Consider the following 7,635-nt stretch of genomic DNA (forward strand, 5'->3'; position numbering starts at 1 on the left):
GGAGTAAGGGGGCTGGGATGGAGTGCTGCCACCTAACGCCGCATGCTGTCGCTGTTCTGCCTCTTGCAGGGAGTGGGGTGGGGGAGCTGAGGCCGGCACCTCCACCTTCTGTCTAGTCCTCGGCACAGCTTCAAAATCATGGTGGTGCTCCCCCATGCCTGGAGCACTCTGCTTCACCCCACTCGCATCCAGCTCCTCAGTCCCCACTGTCATGGCAGTGCTCCACTGTCTGTCCCTGTCTGTGTAGGGCACTTTGCTTGTCTGCCAAGATAGCCAATCAGAGCATGAATAAAGCACTATGCACAGACAGACAGAGATACTTAGGCTTTTATAATATTAGAACTAGCCAATTGCCCATCAAGAATGATGAGGGTGGGGGCAGTGGTTGGAGATAGAGCCTCAGGCCCGCTTCCCCTTCCCTTCTGCTGTTTCAGGTCTGGGCCCACACCCCTTCCCCACCACAGAGGTGGGGGGCCCAGGCCCAATGCAGAGGAGGACCAGGCTCAAAGGTGGGGAAAAGTTGAGCCCCCGCAGTGGTGGGGCAGACGGAAGCAGAAGCCCTGGGCTGACCCAGCGGCAACAGGGGGACAGGAGAAGCAAGCTCAGGGACAATGCGGGGGAGCAGGGGTGGAGGACGAGGCTCACTCCTCCCCTCCCCCCACAGCTGTTGTGCTGGGCCGGGATGGGCCCACTATCCCCCCAGCCCCACTGTAATGAGCAGTAGGCCGGCTTTACCCTCGGGTCAGGCTTGGGCACAGTACTCCCCTGGCCCTACCGTCACCACTGATGCCATGGCACACCCACATCAGGACTTCTCAGAGATGGGAGGAGCAGGCTCGGGGCCAACAAGGGGGAGGGAAGAGTGGGCCCGGGCCCAAGGGAGGGAGGAAGCCCAGTCCTTTCCTCCCCCCAGCTGCTGCCCCAGCCACATCGGGCTGGGCCCACTGTCTGGGCCCAGGGCTTCATGCTCTGATTGACTGTTTGTCAGCCAATCAGAGCACAAATAAAGCATTACAGATAGACAGAAATACAGATAGATTTAGGCTTTTATAATATTAGATTATGTTTCCTGGCACTGAAATGTACTTTGATTAAATTAATTGATGGACTCTGTGTACGTACCTGCAAACATACCTGTTTATATCCACCTTCCACCCAGTATCCCCTGCTTGGACACACACACACACACACACACACACACACACACACACTCACACACACACACAGCAGAGAGTGCACTAGAATTTATTGGGAAAATAGAGCTCTTTTCCTGGCTCAGCCACTGACCTCTTGGATGATTTTGGGCAAATTGCATCACATTTCTGTGCTTCAGTTTTCCATATACAAATCTGGGTTCATGATGTGGCCCTCTCTAGTAAAAATACCTTCCAAGCTACTTGTGCAATTTTTATTATTACTAAGGAAAGAGCTTCATTTCTGCAAAAATATAAACTTCTCTAAAATTTAAACATTATTAAGATTAGCAAGCTTTCTCACTTTTGCAGAACAACTTGACAATTTTTATTTGAAAGATTAATAAAATAGTCATTAATGGACTTCTTCTTTTTTTTTTTTGGTGAATGAAAGTGTCAAAACATTGATCTGGAAAGGACTTCCTGGACTATTGGGTACCTAAACACATAATGGATTTCTGCTCCAATGCATGCTAATTAGCACCCATCAGAGCAGACTTGAGTAATCATGTGCTAATCAATGTGCTAATTAGCACACTCCAGCAGCCTCCGCATCATGTGTATTCAGTGTCCTCGCATTTCAAAATGGCAGCAGCGGTACTTTAACCAAAGATAGTCAAATGAGCTTTAGTTAAAATGCCCCTGCCACTATTTTGAAATGTGAGACGTTGAATACACATGAGGCTGTGGGCACTTTAATAAGAACAGCACTCATAGATTCATAGATTCTAGGATCGGAAGGGACCTCAATAGATCATCGAGTCTGACCCCCAGCATAGGCAGGAAAGAGTGCTGGGTCTAGATGACCGCAGCTAGATGCCTATCTAACCTCGTCTTGAAGACCCCCAGGGTAGGGGAGACCACCACCTTCCTTGGGAGCCCGTTCCAGACCTCGGCCACTCTAACTGTGAAGACGTTCTTCCTAATGTCTAGTCTAAATCTGCTCTCTGCTAGCTTGTGGCCATTATTTCTTATAACCCCCAGGGGCGCCTTGGTGAATAAAACCTCACCAATTCCCTTTTGTGCCCCCGTGATGAACTTATAGGCAGCCACAATGTCGCCTCTCAACCTTCTCTTGCAGAGGCTGAAGAGGTCCACGTGCCCCAGTCTCTCCTAACAGGGCTTGGCCTGCAAGCCCTTAACCATATGAGTGGCCCTTCTCTGGACCCTCTCCAGGTTATCCACATCTCTCTTGAAGTGTGGTGCCCAAAATTGAACGCAGTATTCCAACTGCGGTCTGACCAGCGCCCGAGAGAGGGGAAGTATCACCTTCTTGGATCTGTTCATCATGCATCTGCTGATGCACGATAAAGTGTCATTAGCTTTTCTGATGGCTTCGTCACACTGCCGACTCATGTTCATCTTGGAGTCCACTAGGACTCCAAGGTCCCTTTCCACTTCTGTTCCACCAAGCAGGTCATTTCCTAGGCAGTAGGTATGTTGGACATTTTTCCTCCCTAGGTGCAGCACTTTGTATTTCTCCTTGTTGAACTGCATTCTGTTGTTTTCTGCCCTCTTGTCCAACCTGTCCAGGTCTGCTTGTAGTTGTTCCCTGCCCTCCGGTGTGTCCACTTCTCCCCACAGTTTTGTGTCATCTGCAAACTTGGACAGAGTACACTTCATTCCCTCATCCAAGTCACTGATGAAGACATTGAAGGGTATCGGTCCTAGGACCAAGCCCTGCAGGACTCCACTGCCCACACCCTTCCAGGTCGATACCAACCCATCCACTATGACTCTCTGGGTGCGACCCTCCAGCCAATTCGCCAACCACCAGTGTGTGTAATCATCCAAGTCACAGCCTCTTAACTTGTTCACCAGTATGGGGTGGGATACCGTATCGAAGGCCTTCCTGAAGTCTAAGTATATGATGTCAACCCCTACTCCTGCGTCCAGGCGTTTTGTAACCTGGTCATAAAAAAAGACTAGATTAGTCTGGCATGATCTACCTGCTACAAACCCGTGCTGGTTTCCCTTCAGCATAATTTTATCTGCCGGGCTATCGCAAATGTGAGCCTTGGTAATTTTTTCAAAGACTTTGCCAAGGATGGAGGTGAGACTAACTGGCCTATAGTTGCCCGGGTCCTCCTTCCTCCCCTTCTTGAAAATGGGGACCACATTGGCCCTTTTCCAGTCCTCCGGGACCCGGCCCATGCACCACGAGTGTTCAAATATTCCCGCCAGTGGCTGTGCAATGACATCAGCCAGTGCCTTCAGTACCCTTGGATGGAGCTCATCCGGGCCTGCTGACTTAAACGCATCCAGTTCCTCCAAGTGACTCTGCACCATCTCAGGGTCTACACATGGTAGTCTGGCACCCTGCTGCTGCCTCTCTACAATTCCAGTGAGAGACTTGTCTTTCCCCTCGCTTAGGAACACTGAGGCAAAGAACTCATTGAGGAGTTCAGCCTTGTCCCCCCTGTTTGCCACCAATTGCTTCTGCCCATTTAGCAGCGGTCCTAATCCTCCCTGGGCCTTCCTTTTACTCCCTATATAGCTGAAAAACAGTTTCTTGTTATCCTTAACTTGGGATGCCATCCTCAGCTCCATGGTAGCTTTGGCCCGTCTAACTGCCTCCCTACAAGCGCGAGCAGCGGATGTATACTCCTCTTTGGTAATCTCTCCCTGTTTCCACTTGTTATATGCTCCCCTTTTAGCCCATAGGCTGCTCTGGATTTCTCTGGTCAGCCAGGGAAGCCTCCTGGCCCCTTTCCCTATTTTTCCTCGCACTGGGATTGTCTCCCTCTGTGCCCGAAGGATCACTTCCTTAAGGCACAGCCACCCTTCCTGGGCTCCCATCTCTTCAAAACTCCTACTCTGCAGTGCGTCCTTGACTAATTGCCTGAGTTCATTGAAATCAGCTTTCCTAAAGTCTAGCACTTTCACCCTACTAGTTACCTTACCCACTCGACGTCTTATGATGAATTCTATTATTTGGTGATCACTGTCCCCCAGGTGACCACCGATCTGTAGGTCCCCTACCATGTCATCCCCCGTTGCTAATACCAGGTCCAGTAAGGCATTCCCCCTAGTGGGACCGTGTACCTCCTGCATCAGGTGGAGGTACTGTACACAGGATAGGAACCTGCGTGAATGGTGGGACTTTGCTGTCTGCGTCTCCCAGCAGATGTCTGGGTAGTTTAGGTCCCCCATGACTACTGCCTCCTTAGTTTTTATGGTCTCCGAGAGCTGCCTCAGGAGCCCCAAATCTAGCTCTTCCCCTTGGTGTGGGGGTCTGTAGCAGACGCCTACCACCAAATCCCTTTCTCCTTGACCCCCATGTAACCTAACCCATAATCCTTCTACTTTCTCCTCCTTCAATTCCGTCTTGATAAGGGTCGATGTATATTGCTTGTTGACATAGAGCGCAACCTCTCCCCCTTTCTTCCCCGCCCTGTCCTTTCTGTACAGCCTATAACCCTCAGTATGTACCACCCAGTCGTGGGAAGAATCCCACCAGGTTTCTGTTAGCCCTACTAAGTCGTAGGTGTTTTCTGCAAGTAGGAGTGCTAGTTCATCCTGCTTGCTCCCCATGGTCCTAGCATTAGTATATAGGCACTTGAGCCCTGTGACTGGCACCTTTGCTGCCCCCCAGCTCTGATTCCCAAAGGGCCCCTTATTGCTTACCTGCTTATTGCTTACCTGTGCTGTACTGCTGGCCACCCCATGGATTGCAGGTTCCCGATGTTCTCCTTCTTCAGGCTGGGCTGTCCTTGTGGGTGCCACATGGTTTGGTGGTCCATGGCTTCCCCTGCCTTCATCTTCCCCTGCCCCCGATGAGCCTAGTTTAAAGCCCACCTGAGGAGATCTGCCAACTTAGAAGAGAACACACGCTTACCTTTGGGGGACAGATGAAGCCCATCCCAACTGAGCATGACCCTCATCATGATGTACGTGTCATTGTCAAGGAAGCTGAAGCCTGCCTCAAGACACCATTGCCGAAGCCGCCAGTTGGTCGCTCTAATGCAGTTCCTGTGTCGTCTTCCACATCTGCTCTCTGGTAGGACAGAGGAGAATACCACCTGTGCACCGATCTCCCTCAGCACACTGCCCAGAGCATGGTAGTCCGTCATCAGGTGATTGGGGATTCTCCTGGCCGTATCATTAGTACCCACATGGACAAGGACCAACGGGTAGTAATCGGTGGGCTGAATCATGGTCTGGATTATTCCCGTCACGTCCCAAATCTTTGCTCAGGGCAGGCAGTATACCTCTTGTGTTGAGGGGTCCTGGCGACAAATGGGCCCTTCCGTACCTCTCAGGATGGAGTAGCCTATGATGATCACTCGACGCTTCCTCCTCTGGGTCTGCTTGGTTCTCCTGACCTGTTCGGATTGTGGAGAATGTGGCGTTGCTTCCTGCCCAGAGGTTTCCTCCTCTCTTTCCATCTCCTGCAGGGTCGCCAGGGCCTCATACCTGTTCTCCAGTCAGACTGGAGGAACTGGTACCGGTTTACTGCGAGCAGCTCCGGTCCTGGATGTGACTGTCTGCCACTCTGCTGTGGAGGGCACTCCCCGGGGTGCTTCTTCCTTGGGTGCCTGGTCCTGCAGGGAAAGGAAATAACTGTCAATTTCATCCTCCGCCTCCCTGATACCCCTCAGCCTGCTAACCTCCTCCCGGAGCTCCCTCACCTGCACTTCCACAGCCCTAAGACGGGCACCTGCCGGACAGGTGTGGGGGCCCCCAATCTCTGCCCCCCCCGGCCCTGCTGGGGATCCCCTGCAGGCCAGGAGGCAGGGGGACACCAGCTCCCCCATGGGCTCAGTCTGGGTGGAGGCCTCAGACGAGCCCCGGGTAGGCATGGCCCCCTGGGCAGAGGCCCTCTAATTAATGAGCCACTCTAATTAATGCGCACCACCACCACCACCCTGGAGCACATGTATAGACACCCATTGAGTCCAGTGCAATTAATTTGATTTGCTGTTAACCATTTACCCCCAAATTGCTTGAAATGATTATCATTAGAATCCTTGGAGCCTGACCTAGAGAAAAATTTATTTTTGAACCCACATTTGGTAATCAATTTAACCCCAAGTGGAACAGCAAGACCCTGCAGCCAGAAATCGATGAGATGTCCAACTATGGTACCAGCAGGAGCATCAGCACATGCCAGTCAAATTCCCCAGTCCTAGCTGTGACCAATTTTCTGTGGCCATCAGGACAGGGGAAAAGGGAATCTGGTTCATGAAGAACCCCCATAAAAACATAAAAACAGCCTTTAACAGGGGCAGATGGTGACTTATAAATGGCCTGCCTTGTGTTTGGTCAATGCTGTTGGGTAACTGAATAGCTTATGAATAGATCCTGATGTATAAAAAGGAGGATGACTTGAGTAAGGCTTTTGATACAGTCTCCTACAGCTTTCTCACAAGCAAGCTAAGGAAATATGGGTTGGATGAGTGGACAATAAGGTGGATAGAAAACTGGCTGAATCATCAGGCTTAAAGGGCAGTAATCAATGGCTCAATGTTTAGTTGGCAGCTACTATCAGGTAGAGTGCCCCAAGGGTTGGTCCTGGGGCCAGTTTTGTTCAATGTCTTCATCAACAACCTGGAAGATGGCATAGAGTGTACCTTCAGCAAGTTTGCGGATGGCATCAAGGTGGTGGGAGTAGTAAATATGCTGGAGGGTAAGGCAAGGATTCAGAGTGACATATAAAAATTGGAGGATTGTAACAAAAGAAATCTCATGAGGTTCAATAAGGACAAGTGAAAAGTCCTGCACTTAGGATGAACAATCTCATGCACTGCTACAGCCTAGGCCAACTGGCTGGGCAGCAGCTCTGCAGAAAAGGATCTGGGAGTTACAGTGCATGATAAGCTGAATATGAGCCAACAGGGTTGTTGCAAAGCAGGCTAATATCATACTGAGCTGCATTAGTAGAAGTGTTGCCAGCAGCTCAAGGGATCCTTCCCTTCTATTTGGCACTGGTGAGGCCACATCTGGAGTACTGTGTCCAGTTTTGGGCCCCCCACCACATAAAGGGTTTAGAAAATTGGAGGGCGTCCAGTGGAGGGGAATCAAAATGGTTAGGGCACTGGACCACATGATTTCTAAGAAGAAGCTGAGGGTATTGGGCTCATTTAGTCTGCAGAAGAGAAGGCTGGGGTGGGGGAGGGGATTTAATAGCAGCCTTTAATTACCTGAAGGGTAGTACCAAAGAGGATGGAGCTGGACTGTTATTAGTGGTGGCAGATGACAGAACAAGGAGGAATGGTCTCAAGTTGCAGCAAGGGAAGTTTAGGTTGATTATTAAGAAAAAAAAATTCCCTTTGAGGGTACTAAGACACAGATCTCTTCTTCAGACTAAATAACCCTAATTCTTTTGCCTGTCCTCATAAGGCATATTTCTCAGGCCTCTAATCATTTCTGATATTCTCAGATGGACTCTTTCCAATCTGTTCACATCTTTCTGGGAGTGTGGAGCCCAAAACTAGATGCA

The sequence above is a fragment of the Alligator mississippiensis genome, chromosome 7 (assembly GCF_030867095.1).
Source record: "Alligator mississippiensis isolate rAllMis1 chromosome 7, rAllMis1, whole genome shotgun sequence".
NCBI lineage: Eukaryota > Metazoa > Chordata > Crocodylia > Alligatoridae > Alligator > Alligator mississippiensis.